Source organism: Salvelinus sp. IW2-2015, linkage group LG11 (assembly GCF_002910315.2).
Source record: "Salvelinus sp. IW2-2015 linkage group LG11, ASM291031v2, whole genome shotgun sequence".
Taxonomy (NCBI): Eukaryota; Metazoa; Chordata; class Actinopteri; order Salmoniformes; family Salmonidae; genus Salvelinus; species Salvelinus sp. IW2-2015.
This window is the reverse complement of record NC_036851.1, coordinates 22,809,391-22,835,813: the sequence shown is the minus strand read 5'-3', so window position 1 is coordinate 22,835,813 and position 26,423 is coordinate 22,809,391.

Sequence of the window (26,423 nt, the reverse complement as noted above, 5' to 3'; positions counted from 1 at the left end):
CAGGTAACGGTAACGCCAGGCAGGCAGCTAGCTAGCTAACTTTGTAGCCAGATTCATTCTTAAATTGTTCTTACGTTGTGTGGTCGACAGCAGCAATAATGAGTGAAGGGATGGATACAATAAAACTGAGTAGGAGCTGGATAATTTTTTCGTCATGTCAAACTCAAAATGTGTGTGCCTCATCTGCCATAACAGCATCGCTATCCCAAAGAAAGGTAACATAGAACAACATTTTAAAACCACACATTTTAAAACCACAAACCCAGGAAAGAGATGTTCCAGCAAAGACTGAATTACGGAGAAGAAAGGTACAAGAACTAAAAAATCAACTGGCAGCGCAGCAGTCAATTTTCACAAGGCCTGTGACCAAAGGGAAGGCAGCAACCATAGTAAAGTTATCGTATGAGTCGGGTTTTTGCAAAGCATAAAAAGTTGTTCAAAGATGGGAAGATGAACAATGAACCATTTATGGAGGCTGCAGACTCGCTGTTTGGGGATTTTAAGAATAAGACTGAAATTATGTCTGCCATCAATGACATTCAGTTGACCAGAAATACGGAGACAAGAAGATGAGGGAATAGCGGAGAACGTCGAGTATCAACTGAAGAAGGATTTTGACAACTGCTAGTGTTATTCCCTCCAGTTTGACGAGTCCACAGATATGGTAGATGTGGCACAGGTATACATTTTCATCAAAATGGTATTTGACAACACGAGTACAAAGGAGGAACTACTAGCCATTTTGACACTGAAATGACAAAAATTTTGCAAAAAAAGCAGCGTCCTTTTTTCAGGACCCTGTCTTTCAAAGATAATTCGTAAAAATCTAAATAACTTCACAGATCTTCTTTGTAAAGGGTTTAAACACTGTTTCCCATGCTTGTTCAAATAACCATAAACAATTAATGAACATGCTCCTGTGGAACAGTCGTTAAGACACTAACAGGTTATAGATAGTAGGCAATTAAGGTCACAATTATGAAAACTTAGGACAATAAAGATGCCTTTCTACTGACTCTGAAAAACATCAAAAGATCGATGCCCAGGGTCCCTGCTCATCTGCGTAAACGTGCCTTAGGCATGCTGCAAGYAGGCATGAGGACTGCAGATGTGGCCAGGGCAATAAATTGCAATGTCCGTACTGTGAGACGCCTAAGACATGCAGAGGGTACGACCCTGATCGTCCTCGCAGTGGCAGACCACGTGTAACAACAACAGGATCGTACATCCGAACATCACACCTGCGGAACAGGTACAGGATGGCAACAACAACTGCCCAAGTTACACCAGGAACGCACAATCCCTCCATCAGTGCTCAGACTGTCCGCAATAGGCTGAGAGAGGCTGGACTGAGGGCTTGTAGGCCTGTTGTAAGGCAGGTCCTAGACATCACCGGCAACAATGTTGCCTATTGGCACAAAGCCACTGTCGCTGGACCAGACGGGACTGGCAAAAAGTGATCTTCACTGATGAGTCACGTTTTTTTCTCAGGGAGATGGTCAGATTCACGTTTATTGTTGAAGGAATGAGTGTTACACTGAGGCCTGTACTCTGGAGCGGATCGATTTGGATGTGGAGGGTCCGTCATGGTCTGGTGCGGTGTGTCACAGCATCATCAGACTGTGCTTGTTGTCATTGCAGGCAATCCTCAAACGCTGTGCGTTACAAGGAAGACATCCTCCTCACCATGTGGTATCCTTCCTGCAGGATCATCCTGACATGACCCTCCAGCATGACAATGCCACCAGCCATACTGCTCATTTTGTGCGTGATTTCCTGCAAGACAGGAATGTCAGTGTTCTGTCACAGCCAGCGAAGAGCACAGATCTCAATCCCATTGAGCACATCTGGGACCTTTTGGATCGGAGGGTGAGGTCTAGGGCCATTCCCCCAGAAATGTCCGGGAACTTGCAGGTGCCTTGGGAGGGGTAACATCTCACAGCAAGAACTGGCAAATCTGGTGCAGTCCATGAGGAGGAGGTGCACTGCAGTACTTAATGCAGTAACCACACCACACCAGATACTGACTGTTACTTTTGTTACTTTTGATTTTGGACCCCCCCCCCCCCCCCACTTGTTCAGTTCATGTCTCAGTTGTTGAATCTTGTTATGTTCATACAAATATTTAAACCACATGTTAAGTCTGCTGAAAATAAACGCAGTTGACAGCGGAGGCTATTTCGTGCTCACTTAGTCTCTTAAGGATATACCCCTTTTTTTCAATTTTGGCCTACAATGACATACCCAAATCTAACTGCCTGTAGCTCAGGCCCTGAAGCAAGGATATGCATATTCTTGGTACCATTTGAAAGGAATGTAGGAGAATATAACAGAATAGATCTGGTAAAAGAATACAAAGGGAAAAAAAACTGTTCATTTGTATTTTATTTGTACCATCATCTTTGAAATGCAAGTGAAAGGCCATAATGTATTAATCCAGCCCAGGTGCAATTTAGAGTTTGTCCACTAGATGGCAGCAGCGTATGTGCAACGTTTTAGACTGATCCAATGAACAATTGCATTTGTTCAAAATGTTGTATCAAGACTGCCCAAATGTGCCTAATATGTTTATTAGTAACATTTTATGTTCAAAATGATGCATTCTCCTCAAACAATAGCGTGGTATTCTTTCACTCTAATAGCTACTGTAAATTGGACAGTGCAGTTAGATTAACAAGAATATAAGCTTTCTGCCAATATCAGATATGTCTATGTCCTGGGAAATTTTCTTGGTACTTACAACCTCGTGCTAATCGCATTAGCCTATGTTAGCTCAACCGTCCTGTGGAAGGGACACCGATCCCGAAGAAGTTTTAAAAGAGACTGAAGTGGAACACACAGACCTGCTGCTGCACACAAATGTTGGCTGAGCCAAGATACATTTCTGGGGAGATTCAGTGAGTTGTTGCCTGAAATCAAGGAGTTTCTCAAGGTCTCCATACATGCAACATATGCACAGCTAGAGGACGCACAGTGGCTCCTGGATTTAGCTTTTCTCACTGACATAACTTACATGCTTAAGTGTCAACAAGTTTAATTTCCGACTGGGCAGTCCCATTCGCCAGCGTCCTCTCCGTGTTAAACTCCTGCCTCTGCCCATTTTGTTTGGACATCTGACTGAACCACTTTTAATAGCTTCTCCCCTTAGGGGTCTTACAATAACTAAAACTCCTACAAGCATATGGCTTGAGTTAAAATATTTAGATCAAAGGGGGGGGGGGGGGTCAATGCAGATAGTCCAGGTAGCTATTTGGTTAAGTATTTAGCAGTTTTATGAGTTGGGGGTAGAAGCTGTTCAGGGTCTTGTTGGTTCCGTACTGCATCGGTATCACTTGCTATGCGGTAGCAGAGAGAACAGTCTATGACTTGGGTGGCTGGAATCTTTGACAATTTTAAGGGCCTTCCTCTGACACCGCCTGGTATAGGTCCTGGATGGCAGGGAGCTCGGCGCCAGTGATGTAGCCTACAGCGCCTTGCGGTCGGATGCCAAGCAGTTGCCATACCATGCGTTGATGCAGTCAGTCAAGATGCTCTCAATGGTGCAGCTGTAGAACTTTTTGAGGATCTAAGGGCCCATGCCAAATCTTTTATGCCTCCTGAGGGGGTATAGGCGATGTCGTGCCTTCTTCACAACTGTGTTGATGAGGGTGTTGGAGATGCGTGCGGCCAGTCGTTGGTGAACAGGGAGTACAGAAGGGGATTAAACACGCACCACTGAGGGGCCTCCATGTTGAGGGACAGTGTTGGCGGATGTGTTGTTGCCGACCCTCACCACCTGGGTGAGGGCACGTCAAGAAGTCCAGTATCCAGTTTCAGAGGGAGGTGTTCAGTCCCAGGATCCTAAGCTTAGTGATGAGCTTGGAGAGCGCTATGGTGTTGAACGCTGAGCTGTAGTCAATGAACAACATTCTCACATAGGTGTTTCTCTTATCCAGGTGAAAAAGGGCAGTATGGAGTGTAATGGAGATTGCGTCATCTGTTTGGGCGGTAGGCAAATTGGAGAAGGTCCAGGGTGTCAGCGATGATGGTGTTGATGTGAGCCATGACCAGCCTTTCAAAGCATTTAATGGCTACAGATGTGAGTGCTATGGGGCTATAGTTATTTAGACTGGTTACCTGGGCGTTCTTGGGCAAAGGGACTATGGTGGTCTGCTTGAAACATGTAGGTATTACAGACAGGGTCAGGGAGAGGTTGAAAATGTCAGTGAATACACTTGCCAACTGATCAGTGCATGCTCTGAATGTCAACCTTTTTTAAGGTCTTACTCACATCGGCTACGGAGAGGAGAGTTCCATGAATTTGAATGAATTTGAATGAATCCATGAATTTTCCAACATCTAGAACAAGTAATCCATGTTCCTTTATTGAAGCAAGAGATTTCTCGAGTCTGTAGAGGTTTGGCTGCATTACATGCACCAACCTCTATTAGTAATGGCCCACGAGACTGATGATCCTACTGTAGTCGTCAGTCAGGTGAGAGAACACGGGGCAGATGGTGGGATAGATCTGTCCCTGGCCAGTAAATACATAGGCTTGCTGTCCGTACAGAGCTGCTGTGTGGACCGTAATGACTCAGAGAAATGACTGTGTGGCCAAGGGAGCTAACGCATGGGGCCTGCGAGTTAAAATGAAACAGTTAAAAGGAAAAGGAAATCAATGAGTCAGTTGAGCCAGAGACGTGGCTCTCTCCATCTGGGCATCGTCCCCTGTGTTTGTTTCAGTGACACATCTGTCAGAATGAGTAAAAGTCACACAAATATTGTTTTAGTCGCTGGATCAACTGAAATGAAGATAACACTTCACTGCCATATGTCACCGTCATCTGTCACTAGTTTCGTAAAAAAAAAAACATTAAACACTTGGATGAATACTAATTAAAATCCAACATTCATACTAGGTCATTACAGATTCAAGTTATGACTTGGTGGCTGGAAGAGAGTTCCATACAAAAGGAATGATTAATGATTCATTGAAGATTTAAAAGCAGGAGCATCCCTTTGTACTAAGTTGTTTAGAAATTATCCCCATTCGGCAAGTTTAACTTCTCCATTTCAAGACTGTCTGCTGGTGCTACAGCTGCTGATGCTAACACGGTGACACTGATTAAAGTGTCAGGTGAGAGTGGAGAACAGTGAGAGGTAGTGGAGGTTAACCTGGGGCAGCCCGCTGGACCCACACTATAAAGAGACGCAGCCATATACTGTTGGTTCTTCTGTTTCTACAGGCTACTCTGTGACAGTTCAATTGTTTAATGTTAGGGAAGGTCGGAGTGGATTTCCATAGCCACTCTTGCTTGTCTAGATAGCACCTTTTTGTGTACAAATAAATACTACCTGGAGAGAAAGTTTGAATTAAGAAACATGCCCATTGGTAAGTACATGTTTTTTTTTGAGTACAGTGTAAAACAATAAAATACTGAGTTCCTCTCTAATTATACAACATTTGTATTCCAAGTTTAAGAATACACATTGCATAGGAATTCAAGCATTGAAATGTATTTACAATGTTATGTTATGGATTTGCAAGAACTCCATCCTAGAGTACAATCCCATCATAACATCTGTCAACCTAAAAATAAATAAATATTGGAACTGAAGAACAGAAAGAAATCAATGTTGAATTTCCTTTACATCAGCTGAGTATCTATTGTATATAATGGGTTGGTCTGAGATGTTCATAATAAAAAGAATAACAGTAAAGATTGCACTGAAATTACAAAACATAAGGACTAACTAAATATTACGAAGGTGTTCCTAATGTTTGGTATGACTGAATAGAAGATGACAATGAGTAAGTATTTTATTTCAGAGAACTGGCTCCTTAGTGATTCTAATTAATCTAATAGCAAATTTAGACCTTGGACAAGATATACACTGCTGTCAGAAAGTATTCTCACCCCTTGACTTTTTCCACATTATGTTGTGTTACAGCCTGAATTTTAAATGGATTAAATTGAGTTTTTTTCCCTCTGGCCTACACACAATACCCAATCATGTCAAAGTGGAATTATGTTTTAAGAAATGTTTACAAATTAAGAAAAATGAAAGGTCTTGATTCAAAAAGTATTCAACGCCTTTGTTATGGCAAGCCTAAATAAGTTCAGGTGTAATTATGTGACTTGTTAAGGACATTTTAAGGTGCATTGACTCACTCACTCTTCAAGCAATACAAATGTTTAATATGAGTTTTGAATGACTGCCTCATCTCTCTACCCCACACATACAATTATCTGTAAGGTCCCTCAGTCGATCAGTGAATTTCAAACACAGATTCAACCCCAAAAACCCGGGAGGTTTTCCAAATCCTCGCAAAGAAGGGCACCTGTTAGATGGGTAAAAATAAAAAAGAAGATATTGAATATCCTTTTGAGCATGGTGAAGTTATTAATTACACTTTGGATGTTGTATAAATACACCCAGTTACTACAAAAATATAGGCGTCGTTCCTACCTTGGTTGCCAGAGAGGAAGGAAACCGCTCAATTATTTCACCATTAGGCCAATGGTAACTTTAAAACAGTTAGCGTTTAACTCTACCACTTCTCTCTCCCGGATCCGGGATCCTCCTCATCAAAAAAGCTGACTAGCATAGCCTAGCCTAACAGGACAGGGATATCATATAATATAATTTTCATGAAATCACAAGTCCAATACAGCAAATGAAAGATAAACATCTTGTGAATCCACCCATTATTTCCGATTTTTAAAATGTTTTACAGCGAAAACACAATATGTATTTCTATTAGCTAACCACAATAGCCAAACACACAACCGCATATTTTCACCATGTTTCCACCGCATAGGTAGCTTTCACAAAACCGACAAAATAGAGATAAAATTAGTCACTAACCAAGAAACAACTTCATCAGATGACAGTCTTATAACATGTTATACAATACATTTATGTTTTGTTCGAAAATGTGCATATTTGAGGTATAAATCATAGTTTTACATTGCAGCTACCATCAAAAATAGCACCAAAGCAGCCAGAATAATTACAGAGAACGACGTGAAATACATAAATACTCATCATAAAACATTTATGAAAAATACATGGTGTACAGCAAATGAAAGATAAACATCTTGTGAATCCAGCCAATATTTCAGATTTTTTAAATGTTTTACAGCGAAAACACAATATAGAATTATATTAGCTTACCACAATAGCCAAACACACAAACGCATTTATTCACCGCAAAGGTAGCTTTCGCAAAAACCAGCAAAAGATATAAAATTAATCACTAACCTTGAACAAATTCATCAGATGACAGTCTTATAACATCATGTTATACAATACAATTATGTTTTGTTCGAAAATTTGCATATTTATAGCTACAAATCCTGGTTATACATTGTGAATACGTAGCATCGATTCACCAGAAACTCTGGAGATATTTTGGACACTCACCTAATCTGACCAAAGAACTCATCATAAACTTTACATAAAAATACTTGTTGTATGGCAAATGAAAGATACACTGGTTCTTAATGCAACCGCTGTGTTAGATTTAAAAAAATAACTTTACCATAACATACAGCTTGCGTTATTGTGAGACAGCGCTCACCAAAACGGCGGAGAATAGGAGTCAACATTTTACACAGAAATACGAAATAACATCATAAATGTTTTCTTACTTTTGCTGAGCTTCCATCAGAATGTTGTACAAGGAGTCATTGGTCCAGAATAAATCGTTGTTTGGTTTTAGAATGTCCATTTCTTCTGTCGAATTCGCGCCACAATGCTAGCCAAGGTTGCTAACATTCCCATCCTCTCTTGGCGCAAAGAACGGAAAACTCCAAAAGTCCCAATAAATGTTGAATAAACTGATAAAACTCCGTTGAAAAAACCTACTTTATGATGTTATTATCATATGTATCAAATAAAATCAGAGCCGGAGATATTCGCCGTGTATACCGAACGCTTTTCAGAACACAATGTCGAGCTCCGCCGCGCGCCTGAGAAGACAAAGAAAATTCCGGACCTGTCACTCCAAAAGCTCTTGTTCGGCCTCAGATCAAGCTAGACACCCCTTTCCACCTTCCACTGCCTGTTGACATCTAGTGGAAGGCGTATGAAGTGCATGCATATCGATAAATAAAAGCCAGTTGAATTGGCAGGCCCTGAAACAGAGCCTCGTTTTCAGATTTTTCACTTTCTGTGTGGAAGTTTGCTGCAAAATGAGTTCTGTTTTACTCACAGATATAATTCAAACAGTTTTAGAAACTTCTGAGTGTTTTCTATCAAATAGTAATACTAATATGCATATTGTATGATCTAGAAAAGAGTACGAGGCCGTTTCATTTGGGCACGATTTTTTCCAAAGTGAAAACAGCGCCCCCCTATTGACAAGAGGTTTTAACGGCTGTGATAGGTGAAGACTGAGGATGGATCAACAACAACATACTAACCTAAATGACAGAGTGAAAAGAAGGAAGCCTGTACAGAATACAAATATTCCAAAACATGCATTCTGTTTGCAATAAGGCAAAGTAAAACTGCAAAAAATGTGGCAAATAAATGTACTTCATGTCCTGAATATAAAGCATTATGTTTGGGGCACATCCAACACATCACAAGAGTACCACTCTTCATATTTTCAAGCATGGTGGTGGCTTCATTATGTTATGGGTATGCTTATCATCGGCAAGGACTAGGGAGTTTTTTTAATGATAAAAATAAACAGAATAGAGCTAAGCAGAGGCAAAATTCTAGACGAAAACCTGGTTCAGTCTGCTTTTCAACAGGCAGTGGGAGACAAATTCACATTTCAGCAGGACAATGATCTAAAATTACAGTTAATTACGGCCTAATTACAGTTTTGATTTAAATCGAATAAACCACCAACTTGACAGAGCTTGAAGAATTAAAAAAATACAAATGTGCAAATATTGTACAATCCACATTTGCAAACCTCTTAAAGACTTAGCCACAAAGTCTCACAGCTGTAATTGCTGCTAAAGGGGATTCTAACGTGTATTGATTCAGGGGTGTGAATACTTATGTAAATTAGATATTAGTGTACCTCGTTCTCAATAAATTAGCAAAAATGTTTAAACGCATGTTCTCACTTGGTCATTATGGGGTATTGTGTGTAGATGGGTGAGAAAACAAATCAATTTAATCCATTTTGAATTCAGGCTGTAACAACAAAATGTGAAATAAGTCAATGGATATGAATAATTTCTAAAGGCACTATATCTGTTAAAATATATAAGAGGGATAAAAGGTCATAATTGTTACTAGTATGTATTATATGAGCAGGGCCAGCTCCAGGCATAAGCGCCATAAGCGGTCGCTTAGGGACCCAGGACGCTAGGGAGCCCAACCTCCCCCCAAAAAGAATAGTAGAATACATAAGGTGCAAGTTCGAAATGTGGTAGTGCATCAGACATTTGTATCTTGTTATGTCAGTCACTGATATTCACTCAATTAGCCGTGCCAGCTAACAATTTTTCAAATGGTAAATTAGTCAAAATGTGTAGTAATCATAGTCAAATACCGACCGGTCATGCAAGGCATGTGCCCATGTGTGTAGTTGTGCAGGAAATTTCCTTAAACTGAAAAAATGTATCTCCACCGCATGGCAAAATGGGTGGAATTGGAGGAAATTAGCTATAAAATGACAAATATTTTCTTCCTGCCCCATGGCAAAATTAGAAGAATTACATGACAGTTTTTATAGAATTGCTCAAATGTATCTCCACCCCATGGCAAAATGTGTAGAATTGCAGGAAATTCACTTTAAAACGTAACTGTCTCTCTGCCTTCAAGGGGGGTCACTAAAATGTTTTGCCCATGAGGGGGGCCCAAACCTTGCTTAGGGCCCCCTAAAGGGTAGAGCCGGCCCTGTATATGGGTATACCATTAACTTTATCCTCTATTTTTCCAGTGTTAAAGTGATGTACATTGCCAAGGGGAGGCTGAGTGCAGATAACACAGCCCATTGTTTGAGGGAAGAAGTATTCAACTTTCTTGTGGCATTTTAGAATCCTCGAATGTTTAGTCTCCTCTGCTGGGTGTGTTATGTAAACGTAACTTGGGACCTGGGTGGCAAAGTGATTGGGCATTGGCAATGACAGAAATAATGATTGAAAATGAAGTGCTGTTGGACTGGTAATTAAAACACTGATGGGCTTGGAATCAAGTGTGTTAGTGCTCATTAGGGCTACTGGCCAGCGGTTGCGTTTACAAATGAACAAGCAACCTTCTCCAGGGGCCCTTCAGTGGAAATATTCCCAGACGCTTAAAATCAAGTTTACCCCTCCAAAAGAACAATCGCTTTTGGCACCTGCTCGATAGTTAAGCAATCCTTATGTGTTGGCAATAAATGTGGCAATGTAGTGGTGTAAAGTACACATATCTATACATTACTTACTATTTATGTTTTTGACAACTTGAACTCCATTACATTCCTAAAGAAAATAATATACGTGTTACTACATACAATTTCCCTGACACCAAAAAGTACTCTTTACATTTCGAATGCTTAGCAGGACAGGGCCATTTTCCAATTCACACACTTATCAAAAGAACATCCCTCCTCCCTCTTATCTGGTAGACTCACTAAACACAAATGCTTCGTTTGTAAATGATGTCTGAGTGTTGGAATGTGCCGCTGGTTATACGTAAAAAAAAAAAAAAAAAGAAAATCATGCCATCTGGTTTGCATAAAGGGATACTTCAGGATTTTGACAATGAAGACCTTTATCTACTTCACCAGAGTCAAATTAACTCGTGGATACCATTTTTGTCTCTGTGTGCAGTTTGAAGGAAGTTGCTAACATGCGTTAGTCCAATTGCTAATCAGCATTAGTGTAATGACTGGAAGCCTATGGTATCTATAGCGCATTGACTGGAAGTCTATGATAACTGCTAGCATGCTAGTAGATACACTAAATGTATGTGAACACCTCCTCGTCGAACATCTCATTCCAAAATCATGGGCATTAATATGGAATTGGTTCCCAAATTGCTGCTACAACAGCCTCCACTGTTCTGAGAAGGCTTTCCACTAGATGTTGGAACCATGCTGTGGGGACTTGCTTCCATTCAGCCACAAGAGTATTAGTGAGGTCAGGCACTGATGTTGGGTGATTAGGCCTGGCTCACGGTCGGAGTTCAATTTCATCCCAAAGGTATCTCGACAAACTATTTCTGTGTATTAGGTAGTTGTTGTGAAATTGTTAGATAACTTGTTAGATATTACTGCGCTGTCAGAACTAGAAGCACAAGCATTTCGCTACACTCAAATTAACATCTGCTAACCATGTGTATGTGACCAATAAAATGTGATTTGATTTGACTTACAGTTAACCGGGGTAGTTCTAGCAGGGCAAGAATTTGTTGAACTAACTTGTTGGAAAGGGGTTATCCTATGATTCTGCCACTTTGAATGTCACTGAGCTCTTCTGTACATGTTTGTCTTTGGAGATTGGATGGCTGTGTTCTCGATTTTACACACCTGTCTGCAATGGGTGTCGCTGAAATAGCAGAATCCACTCATTTGAAAGGGTGTCTACTATGTTTAGGCCATGTAGTGTACCATAGACTTCCAGTCATTGCGCTAGTTAGCATTGGCTTGCAAAACTACCACTAACTTCATTCAAACTGGATGCAGAGACATAAAAACGTTATCCATGAGTTCATCTGACTCTGGGGAAATAGATTACTTTAGTTTACTTACACTTTGATACTTAAGTATATTTTAGCAATTACATTTACTTTTGATATTTAAAATCGAATAATTTCAGACTTTTACTCAAGTAGAATTTTACTGGGTGACTTTCACTTTTACTTGAGTTATTCTTTTTACTTAAGTATGATAATTGTGTACTTTTTCCACCACTGGGCAAATGTTACTGATATGGGAAGGAACTACACAGATTGTATAACCTGCTGAGCTCTCATGTGCTTCTTAATAAATCATTGGGAGTTGCTGCTGTCATTTGGCTAGGCCGCTCATACACGCTACACCATCTCAGGGCTGGAGTGGAGAGACTGCCTGAGCAGTGGGAGATTACATCACCTAGCTAATTTGATCAGGTTTAACCTCAAGCACCTGGTCATCCATGCTGAACATATGGCTGCTCTGGGTACTCATTCGACACCTCTGCTTGTTACCCAGGGACCTTGCAATGCCTTATCTGTTTAGATAATTAAATTCAAGGGGAAAGGACCCTGCTGAATCCACACAAAATGTGCTTTCATATATCTCCAAGTGTAGACAGTTCATGGGAGGATATCTGTTATTTGGTGACTGTCAGTAAAAATGTAAATTCTCATTTAAGTTCTATTATGGCACAAAGTCTAGCACATCCTTCTAGCATATCATTTCCTCAGCTGACAGACACCTAATAACACAATATTTAGTTATTACTACTCAGATTATCTTTTATCCGTGTAGTTTTAGAATCATTGAGTATATGATTGACTAGAGTGTCACGTTCTGACCATAGTTCTTTTGTATGTTCTTTGTTTTAGTATGGTCAGGGCGTGAGTTGGGTGGGTTATCTATGTTTTGTGTTTCTATGTTGGGTTTATCGTTTGGCCTGATATGGTTCTCAATCAGAGGCAGGTGTTAGTCATTGTCTCTGATTGGGAACCATATTTAGGTAGCCTGTGTTTTGTGGGTGATTGTCTATGTTAGTTGATGTTGCATGTCTGCACTCGGTTTCATTAGAGTCACGGTCGTTTGTTATTTTGTTTAGCTTTGTATAGTTTGTTTAAGTGTTCTTCGTTTAATAAATAGAAGAATGGATTCACATCACGCTGTGTTTTCGTCCTCCTCTCTTTCTCCCAAAGAAGATCGTGACATAGCGGTATTTTGAGAGAGAGGGAACGAGATTGAGTGATTTAATGAAACAGTTGTGTACCTCTGTAACTAGCCTCATTTCAGATATGCCAACCAAGACCTCCATAGCAATTATAAATCATCAAGAACATGCAATTTGAACAGATGGCAAGGTAAACACTGCTTACTTCCATGAAAACTGAAAGCATTGCTCCATCAATCACATTTCAGTTTGATTTCATGTAGCTCAGTGCTGATTTACATAGGTACAGTAGGCTACCTACTTAATTAAAATTAGTCCATCTGCATATTTTCAGTAACTTTGTTCTGTTTCTGACTCAGATTAAACCCACCATGTAGGCTATTGTGGGTATAACACTATTGTAACGGTAATAATAATACTTTAGGAATAACAGTAAAAATATAGTTTGCCAAAAAACTCCTGGTAGTTTGCCAAAAACCCACATCTGGCAAGGAACAACGTTTAGACACAGACATAATTTAATGGTGTAAAGTGGCCTGTCTTCAGGTAAGTAAATATGTGCAGATCCATTTTTCTTTCAATTAAGTTTTTTATGAATCTTATTCATATAATGAATACACTGATTTCTTTTATCCGTGCAAATAGAAAAATTTCCCATTATGCCTGGCAAAAATCAAACACTGCTTTCCACAGTAAGATCCTCACACCAATGGTCAAACGTGGTGGTAGTGTGATCGTTTGGGGATGCTTTGCTGCCTCAGAATCTGGATGACTTGCCTTCAGAAGGAACCGTGAATTCTGCTCTGTATCAGAGAATGTCAGGCCATCCATCTATGAACTGAAGTGCAGCTGGGTCATGCAGCAAGACAATGATCCAACACACAATCAAGACTACATGAAAAGGGCTAAAAAGCAACAAGTAAAGTTTTGGAATTGCCTAGTCAAAGTCCAGACCTAATCCCAGTTATGATGTTGTGGCAGGACTTGAAACGAGCAGTTCATGCTTGAAAACCCACAAATGTTGCTGAGTTACAGAAGTTATGCATGGAAGAGTGGGACAATATTCCTCCACGGTGACGTGAGAGACTGATCAACAACTACAGGAAGTTTTTGGCGTGGCAGGTACCCTAAGGGTTAGAGCGTTGGACTAGTAACCAAAAGGTTGCAAGATCAAATCCCTGAGCTAACAAGGTAAAAATATGTTGTTCTGCCCCCTGAACAAGGCAGTTAACCCATTCGTCCTAGGCTGTCATTGAAAATAAGAACTTGTTCTTTAACTGACTTGCCTAGTTAAATAAAGGTCAAATAAATAATATACATTGGTTGGAGTCATTGCAGCTGAAGGTGGCAGAACCAGTTTCTGAGTGTGAATTTACATTGGGGGTCACATAACTTTGTTAATGAAATAAGTATGTAATTGTTGTGTTATTTCTTCACTCAGGTTCCCTTTATCTAATATTAGGTTTTGGTTGAACATCTGATATCAAAAATAAACTCTACATGTGAGATGCTAGATAAATGTACAAAGGCGAATCTGCTCATCATTTCAAAGTATTATGACATCAAGGTGGCATCTGGCGATCCAAAAGCAGGAGTCAAAGAGTTGATCGGTACTGCTTTAGTGGAGGAGAAAATCCTTCCGGAGAGGGAGGTTGGTGAAAAGGGTCCTACAGGTGGTAAAGTACACCCCATAGACATGTAAATAAGGGAGTTAGAACTAAAGGCAAAGTTAGAGCAACAGAAGTTAGAGAATCGGTAGGATGGTCAGTTTTACGAGGGTATGTTTGGCCGCATGAGTGAACGATGCTTTGTTGCGAAATAGGAAGCCGATTCTAGATTTAATTTTGGTTTGGAGATGCTTAATGTGAGTCTGGAAGGAGAGTTTACAGTCTAACCAGACACCTATTTGTAGTTGTCCACATATTCTAAGTCAGAACCGTCCAGAGTAGTGATGCTGGACGGGCGGGCAGGTGCGGGCAGCGATCTGTTGAAGAGCATGCATTTAGTTTCACTTGCATTTAAGAGCAGTTGGAGACCACGGAAGGAGAGTTGTATGGCATTGAAGCTCGTCTGGAGGTTAGTTAACTTCTGGCTAATTTTTGCAAAAACCAGAGGACTTGGCCTTACAATAAAAGTGATAGCCATTGAAAATAGGGTTAGGCTGATTTTTTGGGGGGGTGGTTTGTCCTCTGGGTTTCCCCTGCCATATAAGTTATGTTTTACTCACAGACATAATTTTAAAAGTTTTATAAACTTTAGAGTGTTTTCCATCCAAATATATCCAAATTATATGCATATCCTAGCTTCTGGGCCTGAGTAACAGGCAGTTTACTTTGTGCACGCTTTTCATCCGGACGTCAAAATACTGCCCCCTACCCAAGAGAGGTTAACACAGTGTCTAAAGAAGGGCCAGAGGTACACAGAATGGTGTCGTCTGCGTAGAGGTGGATCAGAGAATCACCAGCAGCAAGAGCGACATCATTGATGTATTCAGAGAAGAGAGTAGGCCCGAGAATTGAACCCTGTGGCAACCCATAGAGACTGCCAGAGGTCCGGACAACAGGCCCTCCGATTTGACACACTGAACTCTATCAGACAAGTAGTTGGTGAACCAGGCGAGGAAATCATTTGAGATACCAAGGCTGTTATTAAGTCTGCCGATAAGAATGTGGTGACTGACAGAGTCGAAGGCCTTGGCCAGGTTGATGAATACGGCTGCACAGTAATGTCTCTTATCGATGGCGGTTATGATATTGTTTAGGACCTTGAGTGTGGCTTAGGTGCTCCCATGACCAGCTCTGAAACCAGATTGCATAGCGGAGAAGGTACGGTGGGATTCGTAAAACATAAATTTTAATATTCCATCTAGGGTCATTACTACCATTTTGGCTGACGAAACATTTTGTCCCAAAGTCCATTTATTGCATGTTACTGTTCTGAGGGGGGTTCTCCATGGGCTCATCATACATCGCATTCCTCCATACTGAGAGGACAAAAGGGATTTTGTCTGCTGCCTTAAGATTTACAATGGCGGGTGGTGTCATAACCCCCCCCCCCCACCTCCATACCTCTCGATCTTTCCCCTGCTGGTGGGTGTGAGAGATATCTCTGTGTAGGATTATGGTCCACAGTAACCTGAACCGAACAGGTACGTTGGCTAGCTGTCACGCCCTGACCTTAGAGATCCTTTTAATTCTCTATTTGGTTAGGTCAGGGTGTGACTAGGGTGGGCAATCTGTTTTCTATTTCTTTGTTGGCCGGGTATGGTTCCCAATCAGAGGCAGCTGTCTATCGTTGTCTCTGATTAGGGATCATACTTAGGCAGCTTTTTCCCACCTGTAGTTTGTGGGATCTTGTTTTGGTACTGTGCTGTTTAGCCCTACTAAACTTTACGTTTTTTTTTTTTCGTTTTTTTTTCTCGGTGTTCATTTAAATAAATAAAGATGTACGCCTACCACGCTGCTCCTTGGTCCACTCATTCCAACAACGAGCGTAACACTAGCTAACATTATTTATTGCATTAACTAGCTAGCCAGCTAGTCACAATCCATATTTTGGCTGTCAAGTATTTAGCTAAGCCAACAAAATAATAGTTGTTTCATATAATGGCAGCTAGCTGATTTAGCTCAGTTACTATTTACTGTACCATGATGTCTACCCAACTCGTCATTCATTATCCTCACACCACAGCTCCATCTCTCTCTGATCTCCATTTAACCTTCTCCTTCTTTCCTGCTAGTCTCTTTGTATCCATCAAGGCTCAAAATTATAAGGGTGTGGTCCTGGTACTTGGTCTGGTAGTTGGTCAACATTTTCTGTTATACTGAATGTAGCTAGCTAGTGATGTAGTGGTGTGAAAAAAGCTAAATAGGTGGGTAAACGCTGTTTAGCTAGATAGTCAATGTGGTGCAGCGTTCCAACAGTCTTCACCTGTCTCTACGTCAAGTCGGGCCAGTGTTCTATTTCATGTTTTTATGGTGCATGTTCAGTCCAGCAGCATGTAATCGATTACAGTGACTTCGGAAAATATTCAGACCCCTTGACATTCTCCACATTTTGTTACTTTACAGCCTTATTCTAAAATGGGTTAAATAAAAACGATTCCTTAGAAATCTACACACAATACCCCATAATGACAAAGCAAAAACAATGTTTTATTTTTTGTGTGCAAATCCATTAAAAACAGAAATACCTTATTACCCTATGACACTCAAAATTGAGCTGAGGTGCATCCTGTTTCCATTGATCATTCTTGAGATGTTCCTACAACTTGATTGGACATGATTTTAAAAGGCACACACCTGTCTATATAAGGTCCCACAGTTGACAGTACATGTCAGAGCAAAAACCAAGCCATGATGTCGAAGGAATTGTTTGTAGAGCTCCGAGACAGGAATGTGTTGAGGCACAGATCTGAGGAAGGGTACCAAAACATTCATGCAGCATTGAAGGTCCCCTAGAACACACTGGCCTCCATCATTCTAAGAAGTTTGGAACCACCAAGACTATTTCTAGAGCTGGCCGCCCGGCCAAACTGAGCAATCGGGGGAGAAGGGCCTTCGTCAGAGAGGTGGACCATGGGGATGGCAGCATCATGCTTTGGGGATGTCTTTCAACGGCAGGGACTGGGAGACTAGTCAGGATCGAAGCAAAGATGAATGGAGCAAAGTACAGTGAGATCCTTGATGAAAACCAGCTCCAGACCTCAGACTTGTTCACCTTCCAACAGAACAACAACCCTAAGCACACACCCAAGACAACGCTGGAGTGGTTTCAGGACAAGTCTCTGAATGTGGCCCAGCCAGAACCCGGACTTGAACCCGATCAAACATCTTTGGAAAGACCTGAAAATAGCTGTGCAGCGACGCTCCCCATCCAACCTAATACGGGTGTGCCCAGCTTGTAGCTTCATACCCAAGAAGACTCGGGGCTGTAATCGCTGTCAAAGGTGCTTAAACAAAATACTGAGTAAATGGTCTGAATACTTATGTAAATGTGATATTTCAGTTTTTTATTATTAGCAAACATTTAAAAACAGTTTTTTTCTTTGACATTATAGGGTATTGTGTGTAGATTGATGAGGGGGGAACAATGTAATCAATTATAGAATAAGGATGTAACCTAACAAAATGTGGAAAAAGTCAAGAGGTCTGAATACTTTCCGAAGGCACTGTATATCTCTTATTTACATTGTTGTTTAAAAAATTTGACACATCAGATTGATACATCTATGCACTACTCATTTTTGTTTCGGGGGTTTTAATGTGAAACATTGCCAGTGTGTTGCAGAATTTGATGAATTACTAAACTTTTTAAAACAGCATCCTTTATCATTTTGAAGCAAATGTATGCCCCACAAGAGTTGGTCTTGTTCTTTGTCCCTTGCTTTTTCCTGTAGCTTTATTGGCTCTTTCACATGCATAGTGTAGTCCCTGCTGGTGGACACTGGCGCTTGGAAATAACAGTTGTTCACCTCTTGCGCTATGTTAATGTATGATTGCATGAAATCATTCTCATCCTCATGTATAAATCAGCACCTCCCTATGGAACCTGGTGTCTTTAATTTCTTTAGGTTTCTCTCAATTCACCTCAGCTAGTAATTCTAAATTTTCTGAACATTGTAAAAGCTAATTAGATTGTTAACACTAATATTGCCAAAGCACTCAAAGTATAAAGCCATTTTGGCAAGTGGGATAATAAGCTACCATGAAAAGCAATAGGCTATTGTTAATAAGGTAGTTACCCTTTATACATTAATAAGCATCAATCTCAGCCTGCTTGCAGGGTACTATTATTCAATATTTTTGTGTGCACACTAGGTGCCCTTAGAGCAGAAGAAAGTAGTGCTAGCTAGAGAGGCGTTTATAGGTGCCTTCAAAGCAGCTAGGTTGTACAGTTACCCAAGAGCAGAAGAAAGTTGCACTTGTTAGAGGTATGTTTATTGCTAGTTGCCCTCAAAGCTGCAAGGTTGTACAGTTTCCCACAGGGCAGAAGAAAGTTGAGCTAACTTAGTAGCTGTTTATAGGTGCTTAGTATATGTTTATAGGTACCCTCAAGGCAGCAGGGTTGTACAGTTTCCCCCAGGGCATTAGAAAGTTGAGCTAGCTTAGCAGGCAGATGTCTATGAAATGTGGAATTCCAAGTAGGAAGTCTGCTTTTGGTAGCTAGTTTACTAGCTCAACATTATAAACCAGAATATTGTACCGATTAGCTAGCTAATGTAACAAAAGAAAGCTAGCAACCGGAGCCAATTCGTATCTAATCAATAAATAGCTAGCTAGCTAAAACCCAGTTCAAAACGAACATGTGAGAACTTGCTAGCTTAACATTGTAAACTACAATATTGTAGCTAGCTAACTAGCCAATGTAAGCTAGCTGAGTGCCTTCAGAAAGAATTCACACTCCTTGATTTGTTTCCACTTTTTATTGTGTTACAGCCTGAATTTAAAATTGATTAAATTGAGATTTTGTGTCACTGGCCTACACACAATACCCCATAATGTCAAAGGGGAATTATTTTTTCAGACATTATTACAAATTCATTGCAAATGAAAAGCTGAAATGTCTTGAGTCAATAAGTATTCAACACCTTTGTTATGGCAAGCCTAAATAAGTTCAGAAGTAGAAATTTGCTTAACAAGTCACATAATACGCTGCATGGTGTTAAATATGATTTTTTTATGACTTCCTCATCTCTGTACTCCACACATACAATTATCTGTAAGGTCCCTTAGTTGAGCAGTGAATTTCAAACACAGATTCAACCACAAAGACCAGGGAGGTTTTCCAATGTCTCGCAAAGAAGGGCACCTATTGCTAGATGGATAAACATTTAAAAAGCAGGCATTGAATACCTCTTTGAGCGTGGTGAAGTTATTAATTGCACCTTGGATGGTGTACCAATACACCCAGCCACTACAAAGATACAAGCGTCTTTCCTAACTCAGTTGCTGGAGAGGAAGGAAAACGCTCAAGAATTTCAGCATGACACCAATGGTGACATTAAAACAGTTACAGAGTTTAATGGCTGTGATAGGAGAAAACTGAGGATGGATCAACAACATTGTAGTTAATCCACAATACTAACCTAAATAACAGTGAAACGAAGGAAGCCTGTACAGAATAAAAATATTTAAATACATGTATCCTGTTTGCAATAAGGAACTAAAGAAAAACTGCAACAAATGAGACAAGGATATGAACTTTATGTCCTGAATACAAAGCATTATGTTTCGGGCAAATCCAGCACAACACATCATGGAGTACCACTCTTCAAGCATGGGGGTGGCTGCATCATGTTATGGGTATGCTTGTCATCTGCAAAAACAAGGGAGTTTTTTAGGATGAAATTAAACGGAATAGAGCCAAGCATATGCTAAATTCTAGACGAAAAACTAGTTTAGTCTGCTTTCCAACAGACACTAGGAGACACATTCACCATTCAGCAGGACAACAACCTGAAACCCACGGCCAAATATGCACTGGAATTTCTTACCAAGACGACCATGAAAGTTCCTGAGTGACCTAGCTACAGTTTTGACTTAAATCGTCTTGGAAATATATGGCGATTTGAAAATCGCTGTCTAGCAATGATCAACAACCAACTTGACAGAGCTTGAAGAATAAAAAAAATAATTTTGGGCAAAAGAAATGTTTACCATCCTGCTGTGCAAAGCTCTTAAAGACTTATCCAGAAAGACTCACATCGGTAATCTCTGCCAAAAGTGATACTAACATGTATTGACTCAGGGCTGTGAATACTTGTGTAAATTTAGATATTTCTGCATTTCATTTTCTATAAATTTGCTGCAATTAAAAATAAATTGAAATCCCCAAAAACTTTATTAACTTTCATCTAATTATGGGGTATTGTGTATAGATGGGTGAGTAGAAAATATATCTAACCCATTTTGAATTCAAGCTGTATAATAAGTCAAGGGGTGTGAATACTTTCTGAGGGCACTGTAGCTAGCTGGGCTATCTAGTTTCCTAGGTAGCTACCTAGCTAATGTATTAAGATATCTGGCACCTACAACCACATTTTTCATTTAGTATCTAATCAATAGATAGCTAAAACCAACAAGCAAATGTGTAAAAACGTGTTACTATCCAACTTACGTTTTCTGCTGCAAAAGTCTTTCTGCTGTCAACAACTTTCTTTTCAAACCAATCACTCCCAGTGTCCTCTCCGTTTTGAGGTCCCGCTCCTGCCTCTGCCTCGTTACCACCTCTTCCCCGTTTTGCTTGGACACCTGACTAAACCAATTGTAATAGTTCTGTCTTTAGGGGGCCTTACAATAACCAAAAACTCTTACGAGCTCATATACACTGCTGCTACTGCTTCTTATCTATACTGTTGCCTACTCACATTACCTCTACCTATATTTACATATTTACCTCAATTTCAAGAACTCCTTTCATAAGAATAGAGACTAGAAAAGGTTTCTTTAAAAAGAGGTCTTGAGACGAGGTTTTTCTAAAATAATAGAGATGAGACAAGAGACAGCTCAGCATAACAACTTAATATAGCAGACTGTTTTTGTAATATAAATATTCTCTGACAAAGAATGAAATATGCCCAAAGAACACAACCTGAAAAGGGGACATGTCTGAAATCTGTAGATTCTTGTACCCAATGGTACTTTCATAACTATTTTAATTCCTTTGACATTATCAATGAAAATATATGTACTCTTCTGTCTGTTTAGTGTTACCTGTAAGGATGTGGAGCCCTTCTTTATCAGCTTTTTACACTTCCCCAGTGATCCCCACATCAGGAGTAGTATTGCACAATACATTTCATGTTTTTCTATAAATCCTTGTTGGATTTTGCAACCCTAGTCAGCGGATACCACATGCAGTACATCTACCTCACTGTGCTATTAACAAGTTACGAATGCATGGGCATGAATGAAGTTCAAAGATGATATACTAACATGCCAAGCAAACATATATTATGCATTTGTACTGCAAGAAGTAGTATGTACACATGTAATGTAGCCTACTCTGTGTACCACTCGTCAGCAATCCTTCAATGTTAAATATAGATATTTTAGCCACCCTGTCATTCATATTGGTAATTTCAGGGTTGCTCAAGGTGACCTGTGAACAAGTCAAACACTAATGAAATGAGGAAATCCATCTGCAAGCAGATAGATTACTCTGAAAGTCGGCAGGAATTCCATTAAATCCTGGCAAAGGAGACTGATACCCCATGTCTGAGCCAAAGACAAGTGGCATGAATGTTGAATGTGTCACTGGGAAAAATGTAACCCATCAAGGTATTTTTGGCTAGCAAGAGTTTTGACAGTCTGTATAGCTGTGATTGAATAGAAATACATTAGTCATAGTAAGCCAAATAAATATCTGCTTTTCACGTGTAATTAGATTTAGCATCATTGGATTTTTGTCTTTTCCCTTTTTGTTTATTTATCATTATTTTAGCACTTATTTGTGAATGTGCGCTTTGATAAGAACTGAAAATCAATAGCATTTATTTTTAATTCATGTATTTACTGTTCTGTGAGTATCTTCTTCTATTCGTGAATATATTTACAGAACAACTCTTATTTTTCCAATATGATTGCTTCAAATAATAAAATGTTAGTTTCTCTGTTTCAACTCGGGTTACTTTTTGCTCAACCAAGATGTGAAAAGACCATTAAGACATATAATTGCATATTATACAGAACAAGATTGTGTAATTATATTGACAGTGTAGGTAAAAATAAATAAATAATTCTGAACATGCACTACAGTATAATGCAAATCGAATTTAATACCACTCACACTATGAAAGTATCCTTTGTGTGTGAATGGTGCGTTTTAATTATGCTTTTTGCAGAAGGGCCACTTTAAACAAGGCCTCTCCTCATGACTGTTATTACTGTATAAATAGCTTTACCAAACTCATCAAATACACAATTTTCCTGCTTTCAATTCTTTGAAATGGAGAGAGGATAAAAAACACAATTCTCAGCTTGTATAACTGTGATTTCTATATACTTCTATAAACTTGCATTCAAATTATGTTGAAATGTGTCCAATAGATTGTGTCCAATAAATTCATATTTAAAACCACATCATGCTTTTAAAACTCACCTGTCTGTGATGATCAATTTGAAGAAAGAAGATCAACAGCAGGTTGAAACTGAATGTAAAACATAGTTATTGTGGATGTTGTTTCAAAGCCTAACACAACGAAAACGGACAGTGTTTTCTAAGGTGATGATTAATTCAAAACAATCATATGCATATTAGAGTTTATGCATATGCATAGGCTTATGAGCCCAAGCCTGAAAACCTCCCTGATAAAAATGATGTTTGTGCTGCTACTCTATACAATACATAGCCTACACATTTAAAAAATAACAAAAAAAGATTTAAGATCACTTTGGTACATAATTGGTCTAGCCTATACTCCAAAATTAAACACATTTGAGTATCAAATCAAATATATTTATATAGCCCTTCTTACATCAGTTGATATCTCAAAGTGCTGTACAGAAACCGAGCATAAAACCCCAAACAGCAAGCAATGCAGGTGTAGAAGCACGGTGGCTAGGAAAAACTCCCTCGAAAGGCCCAAACCTAGGAGGAAACTTAGAGAGGAACCAGGCTATGAGGCCAGTCCTCTTCTGGCTGTGCCGGGTGGAGATTATAACAGAACTTGGCCAAGATGTTCAAATGTTCATAAATGACCAGCATGGTCAAATAATAATAATCACAGTAGTTGTCGAGGGTGRAYCAAGTCAGCACCTCAGGAGTAAATGTCAGTTGGCTTTTCATAGCCGATCATMAAGAGTATCTCTACCGCTCCTGCMGTCTCRAGAGAGTTGAAAACAGCAGGTCTGGGACAGGTAGCACGTCCGGTGAACAGATCAGGGTTCCATAGCCGCAGGCAGAACAGTTGAAACTGGAGCAGCAGCACGGCCAGGTGGACTGGGGACAGCAAGGAGTCATCATGCCAGGTAGTCCTGAGGCATGGTCCTAGGGCTCAGGTCCTCCGAGAACATACTTAGAGAGAGCATACTTAAATTCACACAGGACACTGGATAAGACAGGAGAAGTACTCCAGATATAACAGACTGACCCTAGCCCCCGATGCATAAATACTAGAGGCTGAGACAGGAGGGGTCAGGAAACACTGTGGCCCCATCCGATGATACCCCCAGACAGGGCCAAACAGGCAGAATATAACCCCACCCACGTTGCCAAAGCACAGCCCCCACACCACTAGAGGGATATCTTCAACCACCAACTTACCATCCTGAGACAAGGCGGAGTATAGCCCACAAAGATCTCCACCACGGCACAACCCAAGGGGGGGCGCCAACCCAGACAGGAAGATCACGTCAGTGACTCAACCTACTCAAGTGACGCATCCCTCCTAGGGACGGCATGGAAGAGCACCAGTAAGCCAGTGACTCAGCCCTGTAATAGGGTTAGAGTCAGAGAATCCCAGTGGGGAGAGGGGAACCGGCCAGGCAGAGACAGCAAGGGCGGTTCGTTGCTCCAGAGCCTTTCCGTTCACCTTCACACTCCTGGGCCAGACTACACTCAATCAAATGACCCACTGAAGAGATGAGTCTTCAGTAAAGACTTAAAGGTTGAGACCGAGTCTACGTCTCTCACATGGGTAGGCAGACCATTCCATAAAAATGGAGCTCTATAGGAGAAAACCCTGCGTCCAGCTGTTTGCTTAGAAATTCTAGGGACAATTAGGAGGCCTGCGTCTTGTGACCGTAGCGTACGTGTAGGTATGTACGGCAGGACCAAATCGGAAAGATAGGTAGGAGCAAGCCCATGTAATGCTTTGTAGGTTAGCAGTAAAACCTTGAAACCAGCCCTTGCCTTAACAGGAAGCCAGTGTAGGGAGGCTAGCACTGGAGTAATATGATCAAATATTTTGGTTCTAGTCAAGATTCTAGCAGCCGTATTTAGCACTAACTGAAGTTTATTTGGTGCTTTATCTGGGTAGCCGGAAAGTAGAGCATTGCAGTAGTTTAACCTAGAAGTAACAAAAGCATGGATTAATTTTTCTGCATCATTTTTGGACAAAGTTTCAGATTTTTGCAATGTTACGTAGATGGAAAAAAGCTGTCCTTGAAACAGTCTTGATATGTTTGTCAAAAGAGAGATCAGGGTCCAGAGTAACGCCGAGGTCCTTCACAGTTTTATTTGAGACAACTGTACAACCATCAAGATTAATTGTCAGATTCAACAGAACATCTCTTTGTTTCTTGGGACCTAGAACAAGCATCTCTGTTTTGTCCGAGTTTAAAGTAGAACGTTTGCAGCAATCCACTTCCTTATGTCTGAAACACAGGCTTCTAGCGAGGGCAATTTTGGGGCTTCACCATGTTTCATTGAAATGTATAGCTGTGTGTCATCCGCATAGCAGTGAAAGTTAACATTATGTTTTCGAAAGACATCCCCAAGAGGTAAAATATTTAGTGAAAACAATAGTGGTCCTAAAACGGAACATTGAGGAACACCGAAATGTACAGTTGATTTGTCAGAGGACAAGCCATTCACAGAGACAAACTGATATCTTTCCGACAGATAAGATCTAAACCAGGCCAGAACTTGAACGTGTAGACCAATTTGGGTTTCCAATCTCTCCAAAAGAATGAGGTGATCGATGGTATCAAAAGCAGCACTAAGGTCTAGGAGCAGGAGGACAGATGCAGAGCCTCGGTCTGACGCCATTAAAAGGTAATTTACCACCTTCACAAGTGCAGTCTCAGTGCTATGATGGGGTGTAAAACCAGAATGAAGCATTTCGTGAACATTGTTTGTCTTCAGGAAGGCAACAGCTTTAATTGCCTAAGAGTGTGGACTGTATTTTTATTCATATTGGATGGACTGGTTACCTTATACTACGCTCCAAAATGTATATCTATGAGTCTGGGAGAGAACGTCAAACCCTAGGCAATGTTTCATTGATTGTGCAAGGCGGCTTACAGGGTTAGCCTACAATTATAGTGAATTTGTATTTGATTTTGAATAGTATAGTAATAAGGCATTTTTTACATTTTCATAATTAATTGGTGACACATTACCTTCAGAATATCTCACCACCATGTGTATCCATCTCCTCTCTCTCCTTTAAACATTTCTAGAGCACGCAGAGGGGCTGTCAACAGTTTATCTAAATATGTTTAGTTGCGAAAACATGTTACATGTTCCCGAACAGATTTGACTTGGTTTCCCAAATTAAGCACTGGGTAGCTGCAGGAACAAGGTTGGAGAACATATGGCATAAAGGAGTTAGGGCAGAATATCACCTGTTGTGCAGCGAGAGCATGCTCCTCAAACAGTGGTTTATGCATGGAGTGAAATAAGTGTTTTTAGATGTATTTATCAGCTGCTGATATTAAACACATGCTCCACTATAAAACCAAAGTAGCCTACCCGGCATAATTGAAAAACGCATAATTGAAAAAATGCATGTGACCCCAATTCGCTATACAGGTATTTTTTACCCTGCTCCTGCCCATTTAATAATGGGCAATTCTAAATCAAAACTAACTTCACATATTAGCACAGACAAGATAAAATTGAGAATAGTCTGATGTGTGAAAATATGATCACTTGATGAGAGAATGGTTGTGCAGACTGAGGCAAGGAACAGAGTGCAAGCTTTTT